At 35.1% G+C, this 21,035-nt stretch overlaps 1 pseudogene; it reads right to left on the bottom strand.

Moving 5' to 3' along the window:
* Window positions 1–10,035: 10,035 nt before the first annotated feature.
* The window catches only part of LOC123775901 (UDP-glucuronosyltransferase 2B31-like), a 41,731-nt pseudogene continuing 30,731 nt past the window's right edge, over window positions 10,036–21,035 (bottom strand).

Genomic DNA, 21,035 nt, shown 5'->3' with positions numbered 1-21,035 from the left:
TCCACTCCAGTGTGTATTGTTCACTTTTAATTTTTCTTTTATTTTTGTGCATTTAATATTACTCCATAATAACAGTATAACATTTTGTGCCTTTTAAAAATATTTTCAGAATTTTGAAATAAATTCATTGAGCCCACTATTTGGAGAGAATAGTTTAAATGTTGAGGTTACCCATCCAGGTACATGGTAGTTCTTGTCATTTTTTCATGTCTTTGTTTCTGTTTTTAAGTAAATCTTTATATTTTTCTTCCAGTATGTATTACACATTTTTCATTAGGATTATTTTTATTTATGTTTCTGTTGCTGTTGTGACAAATTCTATAATACCTTATGATTGATTTTTTTTTCCTCTTAGGAAGTATACTGATTTTTATTTATTTAAAGATTTGTTTGTGTATTTTTAGGAGTGGGGAGGGAAGGGGCAGAGAGACAGAATCTTCAAGCAGACTCCCTGCTGAGTGTGAGCCTGAAGGGAAGTGGGCCTAGATCTCATACACAACCCATGAGATCATGACCTGAGCCAAAATCATGAATCAAGATGCTTAACTGAGATACCCAGGTGCCCTGGAAATATACTGATTTTTGATACTGCTCTTATATTTGGTTATTTTAAGTAGTCTGTGATAATTTTCATTAGTTGTGTTTGATTTTTCTCAATACTATACCACTCACAAATGATGACAAATTTTCTGCGATCCTAATTTTATTATTTTTACATATTTTTCTTTTAATTTGGCCAAGCTTTCCAGTATAATACTGAATAGTTAAGATTAACAACTAAACATTCTTGTCTAGTTCTTGACTTTAATGATAATACTTCATTGAGGAAGAGGAAAAAAAAACTACTTAGCAAAAACTTAAGAATTCATACATGTGGTATGATCAAATGGTATCTGTGGGCTTATATTGAGAAAGAAGTATCTTCTGATGATCAGTCTTATTTAACCATTTCAGTTTTTGTTTTTGCTGATAGTTGTCACATCTCTAAATAATAGTATATAGCTGTTTCAAAATTTATAAAGTTTAGATAATGTATATACATTTAATACATTTACCCAACCCTTATAAAACTTCGCCTCCTTCCACATCAGCCACATTTTTAGTCTCAATTCCTCCACTGAGAAACTGTGACCACCATCTCTTTTTTTAGAGAAAGCTTCACTTATCTCTTCATTTTGTAAGATGAGGAAATTGGTTCTTCTGTCCTTCCACTTACCTCTCTACCTCCTGCCTTCAACTAACTACTCTAAAATATGCTGCTGGTTTTACGTGATCAAGGTTAATAATATTTATATTGTTTTGTAACTATAGTTAAAGTTTCTGTCATTTGTAGATTGATTCTTAACACAGTACATAAATATCATTTTCTTTGCTTTGTATATTGCAAGTATTATTCACTCCAAAGCCAAATAATACTGTTTATTTCTTTATGTGTTATATGTCATGACACCCATGCTCCTGAATGGATGATAATCCTGCGGTAAATTTTAATTGGATTTCTTTTCTCCTCCCACCCCCCCACTTTCTTCTTCCTCTTTTTCCTCTTTCTTTACCTCTTCCTCCTCCTCAACCCCCCTCAATAGCCCTCCCCCCAAGTAATTTTCTTCATCATGTCTTCACTTTTTCGAGTTTCTCAGTCATCTTCTCCTCCACTCATTTTTAACTAAGAGGGCAGCCAGAGCCATGTGTCTTCCTTTTCCAACCTGACTATAGGACTTGGCACAGCAAATCCACTGTGAATCCACTGTTTAGTGATTCCAGTTTCTTTTTGTTTCTTGGTTTAGAGTTTTGTTTTATTGGAGTAAATTCTTCATATAACTGCCTGAGAAAGTTTAATAGTCATTAGTGCTGTTTACCATGTATTTTTTTTTCCCCTGCACACACCACCCACCTTCCAGGCACACTGTAGGTTTGTATGTTTGTATGTTGTATGTTTCTGCTGCCTAAAGTGAACTTGCTTTTTTCAGTGAAAAGCCTTTTTTCTTATGTAAGAGTCACCAAAAATGTTCCAGATAGTGGCAGTTCTGTCAGCCAGGTTTCTGGGGTGAGGATAATTTGACACAGAACTTTCAATGTAACTGCAGTGGACATGGAACAAGAGAGAGAAACACCTTTATTATTTTAAGATTGGAAGATTTTTGGGTTATTATTGCAGCATAACCTAGTATATTCTGACTGATGTAGGAAGGATATGTGAGTTCATTTTAATTCCTAAAATATTTGAAATCCTATTTACTGAATACTTGATAGCTAATTTGGAGAGAGATAAAACTCTAGATTAAAAACACTTTTCCCTCAGAAAGATAAAGACATTGATCTGTTGTCCTAGCATTTCTTGCTGCTGATGAGATGCTGGGGGATGTACAATTCCTGTTCCTTTGCAGATAATCAAAAATTTTCCCTTCTTAAATCTTTTAGGATCTTGATTTATCTTCGTTTAAAATTTCATAGTAATGAATATTTTGTGCATCCAGCTTGGCTTTCCATTGGCTGTTTCTGAAGATCACATACATTTCTACTCTAGAAAACTTCATTGCATTGTTTTGCTAATTGCTGCTTTTTACCTTCTCAGTTATTTTTTTCTTCTGTTTATCTTACTTGGACCGCTACCTAGGTGAATATTCACTTTCTCTCATTTCTCACATTTTCTGTCATCTTTGTCTTTTGTTTATACATTCTAAGAGATTTCCTTATATTATGTTCCAACATGTCTTTTGTTTTCACGTACTTCAAGTTCAGCCACTATTTTTATCCTTCAAGAATGTCTCTCTTAGTTTCCCCCAGAAAGCTGCAGTTAAAAAAAGGGCTTGTGTGTTAGTATTTTGTTCCTAGAACGGATCCTATGAAACAGGAGGATGGGAAAAGGAAAGTGACATAAGGAAGGATGGAAAGCTAATACCAAGGTTCATTATCAACCTGGTCACTGCTGTGGAGAATTGGTTCTATCCTGCTGGGACCATCTAAAGTGTATGTAGAATGTTTCTTAAATTAGGCCACCTAAAAAATGGTGGAGGAGAGAATGTATTATAGCTCTTGTCTCCCCATTTGTCAAGGGTTGTGTATGGTGCTAAATAGTTCTCTGCTGTATTTGGATGTTCATGTGGTAAACATAGTTTCTCGTAGGTGTCCCACACAGTGACATGAGAGAGACTCTGGGGCAGAAAGGATTGTGCAGGACAGCTGATAAATGACTATCTGGTTATCTCTTTAAGGAAGCTGGTTGATAATGCAGTAGCTGAAGGAAAACAAGGGTGGTGGTAGGATAGAAAGCAGTGAAGAGGTGAGGTGGGGCAAAATGAACGATAAATGTGGTCTACATTTTGCAATGCTCTTAACTTTTGGTGCCCTCTATTAAGGCCCATCAGCGACAGAGTTTTCAATATGGTGGCCAAGTTCAGCCTTTACAAATGGGTGTTAGTAAGAACAAGCTTGGCGTTCTGAGGGAATAATAAGTATTTATCATCTTCCTCCTCTATTACAAATTTCATATCTCCTCTCTGGGCCAGCATTTTGGCTATTTGTTCTAAATTATTAGTCTGATGGGATGACATGAGCCTTCATCCTCAAGTTACCTAAGCCTTCTTGGATCATGGTTGCTGCAAGTACGTGCTTAAGCGTTGTCATTAGGCACTGAGTTCCGACCTCTGAATTTTTAGGCATTCTTCTTCATCTCCTGGATCTTCTAAAAATCCCTATTTCTTTCCTATTATGTAACTGTGATCCTTAATGAGGATAATTGTCAGTGTCAGTTGTCCCCACTGACAACTATTTTCTGTCTCACTGATATGAGGAGTCCAGAATGACCAAGTCATAGCTTTAGTTGAGTGGAAACTTTGCTGTGTTCCCTGATAGATTTTTCTCTACCAACCTACCCCCAGAAGCAGAACCCAGAAGAAACCGGGGATTCAAGATTTTGGGGCTTGTTACCCCCACCCCAGGTCTCAAGGTTCCATTCTTTTTCTATCCAGGCCCTGACTTTGGCGTATGAGGCCCGTTGGAAGTTGCGAGTTGGGTCGTCTTTGTAGCTCTGCTATCTTTGCAATTCTAAACGTGGTTTTCTGCTTCAGAAGAGTCTAAGCACTGCCAAGGAGAACTGATTTCACAGCCTGTTTTGATTTGGTATTTGTTTAAACTGAGCTGTCATTTTCTTTTTTCAAGCCTTCTAAAACTGTTAGTCATTTTCACGCTATATACTATGCAATTACCGTTGTGCCGTACAGTCCATAAGTCAGTACTTTACCTTCCCCATTCTTTACTCCCCTGTATGAATCAAAAATTGTGATTTTACTAAATTCTAGGAGTTGTCACCCTTGCACATGTCATCAGCAGTGAGATGAGTCTTGCCAGTTACGAGTGAATTGTCCAATTCCCAAGTCTCATCTTAATAGGTCTGCTTTTAAGGCCAGTTCTGGTACAGATGCTCTCAGTCTGTGTTCTCCTCAGAGCCTGAGATAGGGATCAGAATGCAGTTTGAGAAATCCAAGGACTCCAGGAGTAAAGGACAGGGAAAGGTGAACCGGAAGTCCAGGGAAGGGAGAAAAGTCAGTACCTGTGTATTACAAAGTTGATCATCACTGTGGACAATTGGGACTTAATCCCACTGAGACCTAGTAAGCAGCTGTGGGGAATATACCCACAAATGACTACCTGAGGGATAGGAGAGAGCTCCTGTTAAACAGACTGCTAGATTATACACATGTGAGTGTATGTGAGTTCGTTCAGCAGTTTTATGCAGTGGTGTCAGAGATAGTGCAGAAAGTGAGAGATCTGTGCTATTAGGTTATAACTGTACGGAAGCTCCTTGTCACAGCGAAAACTGGAGAAGAAAATGGGGCTGAAAAGGTATGAGATGGGGCATAAGAGGTGTGAAATATACAAAAGCACTCCCTTTTTTCTGTTTTATATTATTATATGGATGAAGTATTTTTGATATCTGAAGTTACTAATACAGTTAATCTTTCATTTTTAAAAATTCTCATGTCTGTTGCAAGGGTGTGTGTGTGTGTGTGTGTGTGTGTTTATTTTAGCCTTACCCTGCCACTTACTAGCTTTCTCCAAATGTTTGCTAATCTTTGTTTAAATTTAAGGATGAGGCAATAGAATGACTCAGTGGGATCTCTTTGTACCAGTGAAGGACTTGTTAACTGGATGAGTTTTGTTTTTTTAAGTTTATCCAAGACTTTCATTTTTGGCCGACTTTGACTTTCATGCTAAGAATGTATATATTACTAGGCATTACCTAAGGGGACCTGTAAATGTCAGAATGAGAAAGGCTTTATTTAGATGTGTTACATTGATTCTAGTTACTTTATTTCACCCTGGGCAATTTATTTCTTTTAGAAAAGGACCCAGATTTTTTGGTGGTGGGGAAATAAGGAGGGTGGTAGAGGTAGATAGGGTGTAGGGACCACAGTATAAGTGTCTAGCTTCTAGACATTTATTTTTCTTACACCAGGTTCCAATCCAGGATCATATGTTGCATTTAGGTGTCAACCTCCTGAGTCTCTTTCAATCTGAAACAATCTTTTGGTCTTTTTTTTTTTTTTTCGTAATTTCAACACTTTTGATGAATTCTTGGCCAGTTATTTGATAGAATGACCTTCAGTTTTAGGTTTGCTTGATGTTTCTTTATGATTAAATTCAGATTGCACATTTTTGGCAAGAATACTGCAGAAGTGATGTGCTCTTTTCACTATCATTTTCTTAAGGCATATGATGTTAAGGTATCTCATTAATGGTGATATTAACTCTGATCACTTGATTAAGATGATGTCTGCAGGTTTCTGCACTATAAAGTTACGATTTTTCCTTTTGAAATTATTTTATGAGGAGATACGTGGAGACTATGTAAATATTCTGTTTGTCATCATGCCTTTGCCTTCTAATTTTGGTATCCATTGATAGATAATTCTTGCCTAAAACAAATATTACTGTCGTGTCTGCCTAATAGTGATTTCTGTATCCATAATTTCTTCTATATTATTAATTGGAATTCCAGCATAAGGAAGAACTTCCCCTTTCCTATACTTATTTATTTTTGTTTCTTTCAGTATAGATTTATGGATATTTCATTTATCTTATGGCTCATGATCTATAACTATCATTTTTTATTTTGTTTCTCAAATTATTCCAGATTTGATTCATTGGAGCCCTCTCCAGTTGCTTCGTATTTCCTTTTGATATGATCCCATCATTTAATATACGTCAAGATGATTCGTGCTTATCTTATACTTTTCTTGCTCCATAACTAAATCAGTCATTTGTCTAGGAAGCTATGGTTCCTATTATTGAGGTATAATACCTAGAAATTAAGATCTGGGTTGGAGGTGTGCTCATTGTTGCTGGAATGTTACTGCTAATAGGCCCTTCTTAGCAGAGAGAGTTGAAAAATATATGTATGTACAGTATAACTTTTATTGGCAGTTGAAGAAGAAAAACATTTTGATCATTCTAACAAAAAGGGGAAAAGGAGAATGCAGTGAGAAAAAACATGGTAATTAAATGTTAAATTGTTACAGGTAAGTGCAAACTAGTATTTTAATTTGATACATTCATTTTCACTTAATGTAATACATTTACAGTAATTTAAATACGAATTAAGTAAACTGACCTATTAAGAAAGATTCTCAGACTTTTTAATCCACCTTATATTGCTTAAAAAAGAAAAATAACTAATACAAGATGACCTAGAATTGTTTTATATATTTGTGTGTATTTAGCCAGTACTAAGTAAAAATTAATGTAATACTATTAATACCAAAGTAGAATAAAAGATGCAAAATACAACATGTGATAAAGAGAAACATCTTTATGGATAGAAGTAATTCACTAAGAATTAACACATAAAAAGTGTAAGATTTTAGTATACCTCAGAAACTGATAAATCAAGCAAACAAAAAATTCGTATGATAATTGTTTTGGTAACAAAAGTTGAAAGTCCCTTATTTTAGCAACAAAAGTAACAAGATTCATCAGTTGAATTCCGCAGCTCACAGAAAGTATATCCATTCTTTTCAAGTGCAGATGAAAAATTTATAAAATTGCACTTAGGGTAACAGATAAAATCTCAACAAATTCTAAAGTATCTCTATAAAACAACTCTTGACTGTAGTGCAATAACATTTTAAAAAATCATTAAATGGGTATACCCTTTCCCCAAACATAGACATTTAAGAGTACCGTTGAGTGTAGTAAGGTTATCTGCCAATTGTTAGCATAAAAGGAAATACCATAAATAGATGCCTATTATAGTAGCTTTAAAAAAGTGGCTTTGGGGAAGAATCAAAAAAAAGATAAGGGCCTTAACAGTAGGCATCAAAATTTACTCTATCTGTAGAGTGCAGTGACTTCAGGCTAAAACAGTAAATTGTAATGAAACTTGTGATCCTGGCAGGCTTCAGCAGAGGCAATCAAAAATTTTTGTTTCATTCCATTCCAGCTCTTGCAACCTGCTTGTACTCATTGTGATTGATCAGTCTTAGCTCCAAAGGTCATCTTCTCTTACTTAGGATTTCTGATTAATTTTTACCAGTTTATATCATTTTCATTGACCTTATTTCTTTGCCAGTCACTCTGAGCCACTGTCATCCATGCCCCCAGAAATCTAGATTTTTTCCAGATAATTTATCCTTTACAGCTTCTCGTCACCAAAAAAGTCAGTAGAAAAACACCTCAGTAGAGAATGAGTGCAGTACATGCAAACAACAATAAACCCGAATAGACAAAAAACATACAAAAGATGGCTAATGAGATAAAGAAATTAGGGATTGCCAATTAAGTCAATGAAATGCATTTCCATATATTTTGAATTGGTAAAATACATATCCACCATAGGAGAGACACCAAGTAACTGATAACTAGTGCTGTTTGAACAGATTTGTTTGATGGCTGTTTGAACAGATTGGTGATGGGTGCAGAGATGGTTACACGTGGACCCAACAGAATGACTCCCTCTGACCACTACTGCACTAGCAACTACTGATAACAAAGAATCTAGCCTGCTAGTGTGTCTATTCTGATTATATATTTGGAGATCAGTGAGGCTACAGACTCAATGGGCCTCATCTTTGAGGCTGAACTTCCCGATACCCCTCATTTCACAAACTTCATTTTAAAATTATTCATGTGAGTTTTACCATGATCCAGTGCTCAAAGGTACAAAATCTTTGGGATGCTAACAGATGAGAAATTTGGAATATCATCTGCTGTGCCAGTTTTCAATTCATTGTGTTTCAGCTTCAGATTCAGCTTTGTGATACTGAATCTGAACGCTGTCCACATTTCTTTGCTAACTGGCTAAATGTCAAGCTTCATCAGTAGATGACATAGGGGTGACTGCATGGTGTCAGGGGGACCTATCCCTTTAAAGGCCTCACCTTTCTTTTTTATTATTCAGTAATTTTTGTGACTTTTGTTGGATTTTAAGAACATATTTAAAGAAGGTACTTAAAAGCCTAAAGATATACTAAAAACTACAAGAACACTAGTAGTATATTTTTATTACTTATCCTTTAAATAACATTGCATTCTATTTGGAATGTGGAAATTAAAACTCCTGGTTGCACAGTTCCTGACATAGGTGGACCCAGCTTCTTCCTGCATTATTACCAGGATTAAATTCATAAGCATTTGAGTTTTGTCTTCGACCTCTATGGTGCTTACGTAATTCTGATTATAAGCAATATATTTGAAATAAACAATACTAGCACAGAGATTATAAAGATGAAAAAAGTTACATCAGTTCTGTCATTCTGTGTAACCATGTGGAGTTTTTGTGTTTAAATTTTTTTGGACTTCTTAGACATTTGAAACCTGCTAGAGTCAATCTTGAAGAAACAAACACATGGATAGTATTGCAGTTTTTGGAATTTATAATGGGATTTTTATGACTTTGCTAAATGTATCTTTATCTTTACATCTTTTCCTAACTATTAAGTATTACATTGCTTTGTGTGAAACTTTTCAAAATTAAAAGAAATGGGAAATCTTGATCAGCTGTGATTGGACATAGGTTTATGTATCTGGCTGTATGGTCTAAGGATTGCAGAGATCAATTTTGACAAAGTCATTACCTTATTTGTAGAAGTTACTTCATTAAGAAAACAAGTAGATTGGAATTCAGCTTGGGTTGTACATGCAGAGCTTCGTTATGCCTCAGGCTAATGTGTATGTGTAAGGTTTCTCTCCTCTCACCTCATGCCTCACTGTTTTTTAAAAAAAACATTAATGTAATTAAAGAACATTAATGCATTACTTTTTTCTTCTTTGTACTTTGCTATTTATTTTTTACTTTTTAGTGACATGATTATACCAAGTTTAGTAAAAGAAAGTATTCATTGTTTCCTTTCTGGATATTATTATTATAATTAGTTTCATCAGTGATTATTGCTAAAAGTAATTTTGTTGTATAGAAGAATGCTATAAATATCTCCTCCATATAATAAAAAATGCTGAGTATGCTTCATTTCCATCCAACTGTTTAAAATATATCTCTTGTCAGGCAGAAGAGCTGCTCTTGGTTTCTTTTTTGTTTTTGTGGTTTACTTTGTAAGTTGTGTTCTGAGTCTAAAGGCTCTATTACCAATATTTAAAGGCAAGCATTGGAGACCTTTTTTCTGTTTCTTATGCATGGACTTCAAAAATTGTTGCACACGATATTTGGCTCTTTATGCCATCTGCAATTTATTTTTCTATGGGATGTGAGAAAATCAATAAAAAGGTTATATAAGTTTCTGTTTTGATATCCTCTGTGTTCCACATATTAAAGCAGTTGGAAATATCTGACTTGACAAGGTAGGGCCAAAAAATGGGAGATTATTGTAGGAAGAGGGAAATCTAACGTTATAATCCAGAGGAATTAGACTAAATCCTGCTGGGCCCCACCTATCATTACTACTCTCCTTTTATTTTGTGTCTTGCTATCCAGTTATAAAGCATTGTTCAATAAAGTGAGAACAGGAATTCAGACATATCTAAGGCTTTGTGTGGAAAATATCTGTAGTCCTTTCAACCAAAGATTTTACTGGTTGCATAGCTTTAGGTAGGAAGCCAGTTAGAACCATTCAGAATTCCTGTAACAGGAAATTTACAGGAAAGAATATTTTGTATTTCAAGAGGGTTGTGAACTATAAACACAAAGGACTTGCCTAAACAATGTGCTAAGATTTTTGACCAAACTTTAACTTTTCTTCCATCTGTACTTGGGTCATGGCTTGTGTCCTTAAAGATGGCCCCACCTCCCATATTGAGTCTTTGCTCAAGAAAATGTGTTCCTGCCAAACAACAAAACATACATTGTCTGACTCACCTTGCCAAACCATTTTCAGTAGTTTTCCATTTATTCCTTTCTGTAATTTTCCATTTCCACATAGCCCCCTAGTCCCTTTTTTGTTCCTCTTTTTACTTCTCCACAGTTCTTTTTTGTTCCCTGTCTGCTCTCCCGTTAAAAACATCAGTCACCTTTGTCTTAGTTGGAGTTGAACTCAACTGGAATCTCTCTCCCCTACTACAGTAGTATGGATAATACCTGTCTTGCCAACCTTTAACAAGTGTTCAGCTGTTTTTCTTTGTCAGGGGCACATGTATTCTATGTATTCTATTTGATTTTACTTATACAGCAGATATTTCTGAAAATGCGTGGTAAAAACAATCAGGCTTCTTAAGTCACAGACTAAAATTCTAGTGAGTCTCTTTTTTCAGTTATGAAATTATATATGTCAGTATTAAAGTAGAATTATTTGAGGATTTTTAAAATGAGAATTATAAATGGAATATAATACATCTTCACAGGTAGCACGTCCTCTTTGGTTTGATGAACAGAATTGAAGAATCTCAAGAAGAATAGTGAGGGAAGTAGTTGTCAAAAAATACATAGGGTTATTTCCCCCTTAGGGTAGAATGGATAAACTAACGCAATATATTTAACCAAGAGTAAAATATTTGGGTGAGACATAGGTCTTATAAAATGGAGGAGAATCTGCCACAACTTGATCCACAGTGTTTGAATTAAATGGAGTGATCTTATGCTTGCTAGCTTACTATGCCTACTATGTCTCAAAAGTCTATTCCCTTTTTTTCTTTTCTTAAACTTTCGACAACAAAACAAGCAACATTTTATGACCAGGAAGGTAACAGTTGCCACAGAGGCCAGTAGGAACCCAATCACATCCAAAAAGTGGTACTGGAACCAGGTGAGCTTGTAAGAAGCTGGACGTAGGTGCTTGGCTCCTTTGTGACGAATGACAAATTCAATCGAGAAGACTGCTCGATCCAGAGGTTTTATAAGCTGATCCTGATGAATGGTTTTTAACCACATAGCATTCTCTTTATAGCTGAAAGAAAATCAAATAATTTACAGAACGAAGTAGAAAAGATAAATGAAATTTTCATGTGGATGGTAAAAATGAATGCCACATAACTCTGGAAAGAAAATTCTATTTTTCTTCGAGACAATTATAGAGATCTTTATGGGTTGGAATTTGTTGAATGTCTAGGACTTCAAGCGGTGAAGAAAAGAAGTTGGGAGATGACAAGTATTTCTAGTTCAGAATGTGGAATGAGTTAAGTCCAAAAGGTACAAAAAAAAAAAATTCCAAATACATGATTTTGACATGCAAATTTCGAATTATCCAGTAAGGAATTGTTAATAGATCTGGGAAGCAAGTTTCAAAATACTATCATAATCCAGAGAGAGGAGACAAGTCCATGTGAGGTTCAGGGACATGTCCAGGCAGAGCTGACCAAGTGGTGGTATTGACTTGATAGCAATGAAGTAGTGGTACAAGTGTGGAATGGATTGTGTTGGTTTGAATCTTGACTCTGACACTTTGTGTGCTTTTTTATCATTTCTGTTTCTCAGTTTTTCATTTTTGAATGGATAGGAATAGTACCTTTCTTCATGTGATTATTTTGAGGAATGATCTATTGATTTTTGGAGTTGTCCCTATCATTTGGAGACTCAGTTTGTGTTTGGTGTTGTTTTTCTCGTTAGTATTGTCATTTTAGAATCTGGAGAGTGCGCGACATTTCACTTGCAGGCATTGCCAGTTGCATTTGTTTCTACTGTTGAAGTGATTATGGACTAACAGACAAGGATGAAGGATTAATAAGAGGGCTTTCAAACCTTAAATCACAGAGTGTTATAGCACTGTAACAATAACCATGCAGGTAGCTTCTGTCCCTGTCCTGTGAAAACCACAGTGAGAGCACCACGGGGTTTTTAAGAGAGGGAAGTGATCCTGAAACATGTTTGTAAAACAATAGGGAACAACTATAATGAAGAAGTTACTTAATCTGTACAAAGAACTTAGTACAATGTGTACCAATATCATAAGCATTCAGTACGTATCAGCTAATAAATTTTTCCTCATTTTTAGGGCACAGTTTTACATTATTAAGAATTAAAAAATGTAGAAAGACATCTGTTTTAGAAAGATACGCTTTTACATAAAATTGCCAAATGGAAGATATCCTTAAAAAAACAAAATGTGCTTCTCATGGTGCTTATTTAGGATTAATAATAGTTGGGCTAAATTAAAATTAAGTAACAATGCTTTTAAAATGCAGATGTCCCCTGTGATATTATAACCAAACATTCACAAAATTTTATTTCTAAAGTCATTATGAAACAAAAAGGGGAAATATATACTTAATTATGATATTAGTAATAATAGGAAGAATATAGCAAATTAATGTTTATCCTGAAATAATTTGGAAACCAAATATTTCTGGTCCAGAAAATTTGGCTTTTAAACAGGAATATTCCAATAGATCTCTTCCAAGTCAATTACTTTTTGATTTTACAGTTCTATCAAATAAAATAAAAACAAGCATAACCAAAATTACTAAGAATATAACTGCATTTATAAGTAGTATTCACAAAGTTTTAATTGGATAAATTTGAAAGTTGTAGTTATTTATCATTTATCAGAGATGGGATAAAAATATTAGCTTAGAAAATTTTGGAAGTGTTTAATGGAAATTCAAGATAGCATGCTGGGTTACAGAAATTAAACCATTTTAGAAGAGTTTAAAACAACAGTTTTCATGCTGAAAGTCATAATTGTGCAGATTAGTACTGTGAAACATTCTTGGTTCCCTGCTTCAACTTCATTCTCAATGCTTCCTTTTAATCTTTCTGTTAACCGTTTTGGTGAGAATTTTTAATGATTATGTCAGAAATTTCTTTACTATCCTAAATCTCTTACAAACTTTTTCTCTAAAACCACCAAGAAAACCTTACTCTGACACTTACAATGGATTATTGATGGTGGTCTTCAAAGCACTGAGCAAATCTTACTCATAATTATTTTCATATCAGGGCTCATTGCTGCCTGCCTGGATTTCATATGAGCATATCTCTAGAAATAGTATTTAGTGAAAAAAAAATGTACTTGCAAAGGATCATTAATGACCGTCCTCTGTGCATTGAGCAGGTCTGAACTTGACATTGTGTTCAAGTTCAAGGTAACAGCTGCTCCCTTGGCCTTCATGTTTGCGGATGTTATCAGGTCGATTTGCAAACAAAGGAATGCCCACCATAGGGATGCCGTTGGTTCCACCATGAGTTATAAAAGCTTTGTTTTTTGGATGACCTAGAATTGAGTGAATTTCACTAAAATAATTAATTATGTTTTTAAAATGAGAAATGAACACTATAATGCACTGAATCTAGAGGCAGTGTTTTTTTTAGATAACGGATTATTATACATGTGAAACTGTATTTAAATTGCTTTCAGAACTCAGAGCAAGAAACATGTAAGTCTGCTAGAGAGGTAGATGAAGACTACATTAAAGAAGTGGTGTGTCACTTGAACTTCAAAAATGAATACAGGATTGGCAGGTGAACAAATAGAACATTTTGGATAAAAAGAAACAGTATGTGCAAAAAGAGGGGAGCATGTTAGAAACATTCTTTTAATGAAATAGTGAAGTCATTGAGTCTTAAGGGTTTCAGGGCAGCAGGAACGGTGTTGGTGGTGGCCCTGGAGCCAGAGGAAGGAAAAGCTACATTTAATCATAAAATGTATTATTAATGAAAAACATTGTAGATTTTTTTCCTATAGAAAATGGAGAATCACTGGCAATAGAAGAGCTGTTCTTTTTCAATAGCGTTTGAAGTACCCCTGCAAGTAGGAGAAAGAAAGGTATAAGGAGAGAATTCAAAGACAGCTACAGTTTAGGATGTTATTGAAAAATTCAGCTGTGAGAACTAATTATACCTGAAATAAAGGTATTTTGATTCTGGCCATAAGGAATGTGACTGTGTGTGATAAAATGCCAACTTTTATATTTTTTCCTTGTTTTTCCTAGGTCTAGAAATAATACAAAGAACTTAAGTTTTATTTGTTAGTATTTTAATAATAAATGTTCAATAAATTCATTTTTTGTTGAACTATCACTCTGCTCAGCTGTTATCAGCTGTTACTCATGTTTTCAGTAGTTGTTCTCCAGAGTCATACCAAGGAGGTCATTCTGGGGGATCCACTTATACAGCCGAGTATTGGGTCCTAAGGTTTTTGGTTTTTTGCCATCAAATCTCCATAGAACCTGTTAGGGTAAAGAAAACACCTATTCCGCGAGTTGAACTTCGAAGTTACAGCATATTAGAATTCTAGACAGATTTAAAGACATCTAGTTAAATGCCTTCCATATGACAGCTGAGGAAATGAGGACAGGAGGTGTTAGGTAATGAGAACCAATAAAATGCTGATGTAATAGAAATGCTCATATAACATCAACATATTTTTTATGTTCAGATATGGAATACAGTCACAGCATTTCACACATTGTGGCACAGACAAATCATAGTGGCATAGATTATCAATGACAAATTCAAATAAATTGTTAGGCAATCATGATTCTAGTGCAGGAAACAGTGGCAAATTAATCTACACATTTTATTTTGCTATATATACTAGCTCTTGTTTTCTAAACTTAAATATTAACCTGTATTTCTTTTTGACTGTTACAGAAGGGAATTTACATATATCCTCTTGTTTCTCAAGTTTCTTATACTGGAGTTTTACATCTTTTGATGTACAGAAAGGCTCATCTGTGCAGTCAGGTGCTTGTAAAAATATTTGCGTTTTCTTATAATTTATTAATAATTAATTCTGCTTAGGAGGTAAGTATAACTCTTTTAGATTACAAATTGTTAAGCACTACAAGAAAAATTTCAGTTGATAATTTTTGACATGAACGCAGAGTGTTAATACTATTGCTAGGTTTGGAAATTGTTTTGATTTAGAAAGAGCTTGTTGATTTATAAATAACAACGTGGCTGTTGAAAAAAAATTCCAAAATCGGAATGCCAGAATTTATTCAGCTGACTTTTAACACTTCAAAAATGAGGCACATAGCATTGCCTTTGATTGCCCAGCACTGGTTAATATAATTTATATATATGCCAGTACCAAAATCTGGTGCCGACTTTGAAATTCCCAAGCAATCCCCATAAACTGGATCATGATTAACTTTAGATTCTCAGCAAAAAATTAACATAGGTGATTAGGTAAAGATTCTGTCAGATAGGAAAAGGTGTTTTATAAGTAAAAACTTATGGAGGAGGCATCTGAGCCCAGGTCACGCCAGTCTTCCTTCTGCTTGACTCCTTTTTTTCCCTTCTCCCTCCTCAATCAGGAGCAATAATCTGATTGATTAGAAGCAGAGGCCATTTTATAATGCACAGGGTTCACCTTAAGGACAGGACCCATCTCCACCCTTTATCTTTTATCTTCCTGTTTCAGACTTTGGATAGGGCCCATTCAGCCTGGGCAGACCAATTTTTCTTACTCTGAATCATTGTGGCTGGCTTGGATACAGATGTAGCTTGGTGAGCTCTGGCCATCCTTTCTCTGAATAGCATCCTGAAAAGCACACTGAATAGGCCTATCCAAAGTTTAGGGGAAATGAAAGAGGCCAGGATTACATGGGAAGTGCAAAAAACTGCATGATGCGTTCAGATTTTTATCAATATTGCTTAACATTGTGCTGGTACAGCTACTATTAAAGTTTAACTTTTTCCTGATAAAATCTGTAGTGTGTACAGTGTCCTCAGGAATCCTTCATTGAAAAGGAACAAATGACAAAGCAAAATTTGGTGATTTTTGTACCTGCCTGCAATACCATTATAATACCAAAATTTCATACTGCACCTCTCATATGTGTATATCACAGTTTTAACGTCCAAGTTACTGTCAATATAAGATAACCTCTGTACTACTTCAGCATCTGCCATGTATATTTTGGTTTTTAAACTGATATCTGAGATAAATTATAGGTGTAATAGTTTACCTTTTTTGCAGGAAATGTTTGTAATCAAAACTTTTAGAGAGTTTGACTCATGAAGTAGTTGTTCACGAAAAGCTATTTTACCTACCTTTTGTGGAATCTGGGCAAGGGCTGATGCAATCACATTGGCTCTTTCTTCTGTCATGTTACTGACTATCGACCCCAAAGTGAAAACCACAATACCATTTTCTCCAGAGCTCTGAGCAAACTCTTACATTTCCTGTGAAGAAGGAATTTGCTCCATCACAAAAGAGGAACAGCAAAGCAAACATTGTTGAAAGGATTACTATAAACAAATAGAAAAAATCAAATAGAATCAGGAATTAAAGTATTTTAATTTTAAAATACATATAAATTTTACCATCTTGATTGTACCTAACTGTACAGTTCAGTTAAGTATATTCATTTTGCTATCTCCACAACTTTTTTATCTTATAAAACTGGAAGTTTATACTATTAAAAGAACTCTCTATTTCCGTTTTCCCCAGCCCTTGGCAATCATCATTCTGCTTTCTGTTTCTATGAATTTGACAAGTCTAGATACCTCATGTAAGTTGAATTGTATAGTATTTGTCATTTTGTGACTGACTCATTTCACTCACAACAACTTTGTCCATGGTTGTGGACATGTGACGTGTTGTGATGTGTTGAATTTCTTACCTTTTAAAGGCTAAGTAATATTCCATTGTCTGTATTTACCTCATCTTGTTTATTACTGTATCTGTCGATGGCCACTTGGGTTGCTTTGGCCTCTTGGCACTTGTTAATGGTGCTTCTGTGAATATCAGTCTGCAGATACCTCATCTGGATCCTGATTTCAATTCTTTTGGATATATACCCAGAAGTGGGAGATCATATGGTAATTGTTTTAATTTTTTGAGGAAACTCTTTATTGTTTTCAGTAATGGCTGTTTTTTTTAACAGACCTAATCCCTCAGGGCCTTGGGAAAGAGATGTGTGCATGAGGTCAATATCTTCTATTATGTATATTTGTGCAAATGAGTGTGTGTAGGTGAGACATGAAATAGAGCCTGTGCACAGTAGTGGGGGGGATACTTTTAGACAATAATAGACGATATACCGAGACACTCTGTCAATAACGTAATTAGTTACTACTGCAGATTCTTGGAAGCAGGCCACACAGCGGGATCTTAAGTTAGCTTTAATTCTTATGTTATAGTTCTACTGAATCATTTGTGTTTATTCCAGGCAGATTTTCTGGAGTGTTATTTTAGTCATTAGTATTTCATTTCTCTATAAGCACTAAGAAAAGGTTACTTATGATTAAGATAACTTTATATCTATCATTATTTCAGACGTATAATCCTTTATACCTTATGTTAAACTTTGTCAAAGTTTTCCAAACTCTCTCCCTAAATTACTAATTGCTGACATTGAAGAGTGTGGTATTGTAGTTTGGAATCTCTGTGAAATCATTCTACGAGTCTTCTTTATAACCCAGAAATACATTGTGAGGTTACCTTTTTTGAGTAACAGTTTTGTGGGTTTGTTTACATATGATACCCTTTGCCCTGAAATCATACTGTAAAATTGATGGCTCATTAGAATGTGCTTTGTGTAACTGGCAGTGAAAGGCAGGGCCCTGGTCATCACCGCAGTGAGGGCCCCAGGGAGCACTTGCACCACAGTGGGAGAGCTGCAGCAGGGCTCTCACCAGCAGGGCTGTGGTCACCCTCCTGTGTAGCTCAGTTCAGACTGTATAAAGGTCCTGGTGAAGATGTGTTTGCCGGGAATTGTTTCAGAGTCATTCTGTCTTGTCCCTGATCCATGCCAATTAAAAAATATATATATTACTTTCTATGCTAGAATAACTCCACATTGTTCAGTGTACTACTCTCCTTCCAAAGGGGAAAAATGTAGAGGAGCTCTCCTGAATACCTGATCAAAACCATATGCTTATCCTTTTCTCTGTTCCCTCCCCTCCCCTCCCCTTCCTCTCTCCTTCCCTTCCCTTCCCTTCCCTCCCTCCCTCCCTCCCTCCCTCCCTCCCTCCCTCCCTCCCTCCCTCCCTCCCTTCCTTCCTTCCTTCCTTCCTTCCTTCCTTCCTTCCTTCCTTTTTTTAAAATTGATTATTCTTTTCTCTCTGGAACATAATCTAGTTTTCCAATGTAAAAACTATACCTTCTCTTCCTAATCGTTGTCATAAAACTAATTTTCAAAATCATTTTTACAGAGAAAGGAACCAGTTTTAACTTCAGTGGTCTTGTAGACTGTATTTTGTAGAGCATTCTTCAAAAGTGTAATTCCACCCTGATGGCATTAATTTTACTGATACTGAATTTTCCTATGACTCACATAGTGCATCCTGGTGTAGCATGTGTGATTCCAGTGACCTGTAGCAACAGTTAACAGTGTTTTGTTTCATTGGCCTAAAGCTTCTTCATTCATGCTATAGAAGATGGTTCCCTATAGTATTATACTAATATATTCTCTACAGATTAATCACTGATATGGACTGGTTGTGCCCATTCCCTGACATCCTTATGAAAATAAGTTTATTTTAAGAAAATTTGTGGAAGTATAAAAAATTCAAAAAAGGAAATAAGATTTACTCATGCTATCTGGGGATATGCCTGGTTTAAAATTTGTATGCTTTCTTTTTTTTAATTGACATATATATGATATATAACATTGTGCAACTTAAGGTGCACAACGTGTTGACTTAAGACATTTATATATTGTAATATGATTTCCATCATAATTATAGCATCTCTGTTATGTCACATAACTATTAACTTTTTGTGGTTAGGATAATTAAGATCTAGTCTCTTAGCAAGTTTGAGGATTATAATACATTATTTTTGTATTCACTATACTGTACATCAGCTCTCTAAGATTTATTACTGCTGGTTGCAAGTTTGTACCCTTAAACAATATCTCTCCTCTTTCCCCACTTGCCAGGGTGGTTAGCCCCTGATAACCACCATAACCATTCTCTGTTTTTATGAATTTGGCTTATTTAGATTCCACATATAAGTGATATCATATAGTATTTATTTTTCTCTTTTTGAAAAGATAAACAAAATTGACAAGCCTTTAGATAGACTAAGAAAAGAAAGACTCAATCAGAAATGAGAGAGGAGACATTATAATTGATAGTACAGAAATGCATAGGATCATAAAAGACTACTATGAATAATTATATGCCAGCAAGTTAGATAACCTAGAAGAAATGGATAAATTCCTAGAAAAACACAACCTACCAAGACTGAATAATGAAGAAGTAGACATTTGAACAGACCGATAATGAGTGAAGTGATTGAATCAGTAGTCAGAAACCTCCCAACACAGAAATTCCCCAGGAACAGACAGCTTCACTGGTGAATTCTACCAAACATATAAAGAAAAATTAATGCCAGTCCTTCTCAGATTCTTCCAAAAACTTGAAGAGGAGGGAGCACTTCCAAAATCATTCTCTGAGGCCAGCATTACCTTGATACTAAAGCCAAATAAGGACACCACACAAAAGAAAATTATAAATCAATATCCCTAATGAATATAGATACAAAAATTCTCAACAAAATATTAGCAAACTGAATTCAAGACCATATTAAAAGGATTATATACCATAACCAGGTGGGATTTATCCCTGTGATGTAAGAATGGTTCAACATGGAAATCGGTCACAGTAATACATCACATCACTAGAATGCAAGACAAAAATAACATGATCCTCTCAATAGAGGCAAAAAAGGATTCAACAGAATACAACATCTTTTCATTATAAAAACCCACAACATATTGTGTATAGAAGGAACACACCTCAACATAATAAAGATTATATATGGCAAACCCGTAACTAACATATTAAGTAGTGAAAAACTGAAAGCTTTTCCTCTAAGATCAGGAAGAAGATAAGTATGCCACTCTTGACACTCTTATTCAATATAGTACTGGAAGTCCTAACTAGAGCAACTAGGCAAGATAAGAAATAAAAGTCATCCAATTAGAAAAGAATAAGTAAAATTGTGGTTATTTGCAGATGATATGATTTTGTATATAAAAAATTCCTAAGACTCATCCAAAGAGACTGTTGGAACTAATCAGCTAATTAAAGTTGCAGATATAAAATTGACATACAGAAATCAGTTGCACTTTTATACACCAATAATGAAACATCTGAGAAATAAATACTATCCTATTCTCAAAGCATCAAAAACAATAAAATATCTAAGTATAAATTCAACTGAAGGGAAAAAAATATATTTAACCAAAGATGTGAAAGTTCTGTACAACAAAAACTATGACTTTGTGGGGAAAAAATAGAAGACACAAATGGAAAGACATCCCATGTTAATGGATGCAAAGAATTAATATTGCTAAAATGTCTACACTACCGAAAGCCATCCATAAGATTCAATGCAATCCCTACCAAAATGTCAATGACAGGGGCACCTGGGGAGCTCAATTGGTTAAGGGTCTGACTCTTGATCTTGGCTCGGGTCATGATCTCAGGATTGTGAGATGGAGCCCTGTGTCGGGCTCTGTGCTGAGCTTGGAGGCTGCTTAAGACTCTTTCTTTCCCTTTCCCTCTGCCTCTTAACCCCACTCATGCTCTCTCTCGCTCTAAAAATAAATAAATAATAAATCAATGACATTCTTCACAGAAATAGAACAAACAATCCTAAAACTGGTGTGAAACCACAAAATACTGCAAATAGGCAACACAACCCTCAGAAAGAAGAACAAAGTCAAAGTCATCACACTCCCTGATTTCAAACTGC

The sequence above is a fragment of the Ursus americanus genome, chromosome 8 (assembly GCF_024610735.1).
Source record: "Ursus americanus isolate L20-20 chromosome 8, mUrsAme1.1.p, whole genome shotgun sequence".
NCBI classification, from domain to species: Eukaryota; Metazoa; Chordata; class Mammalia; order Carnivora; family Ursidae; genus Ursus; species Ursus americanus.
Note: the sequence above shows the minus strand (reverse complement) of the source record. Positions and strands in the feature narration are given on the sequence as shown.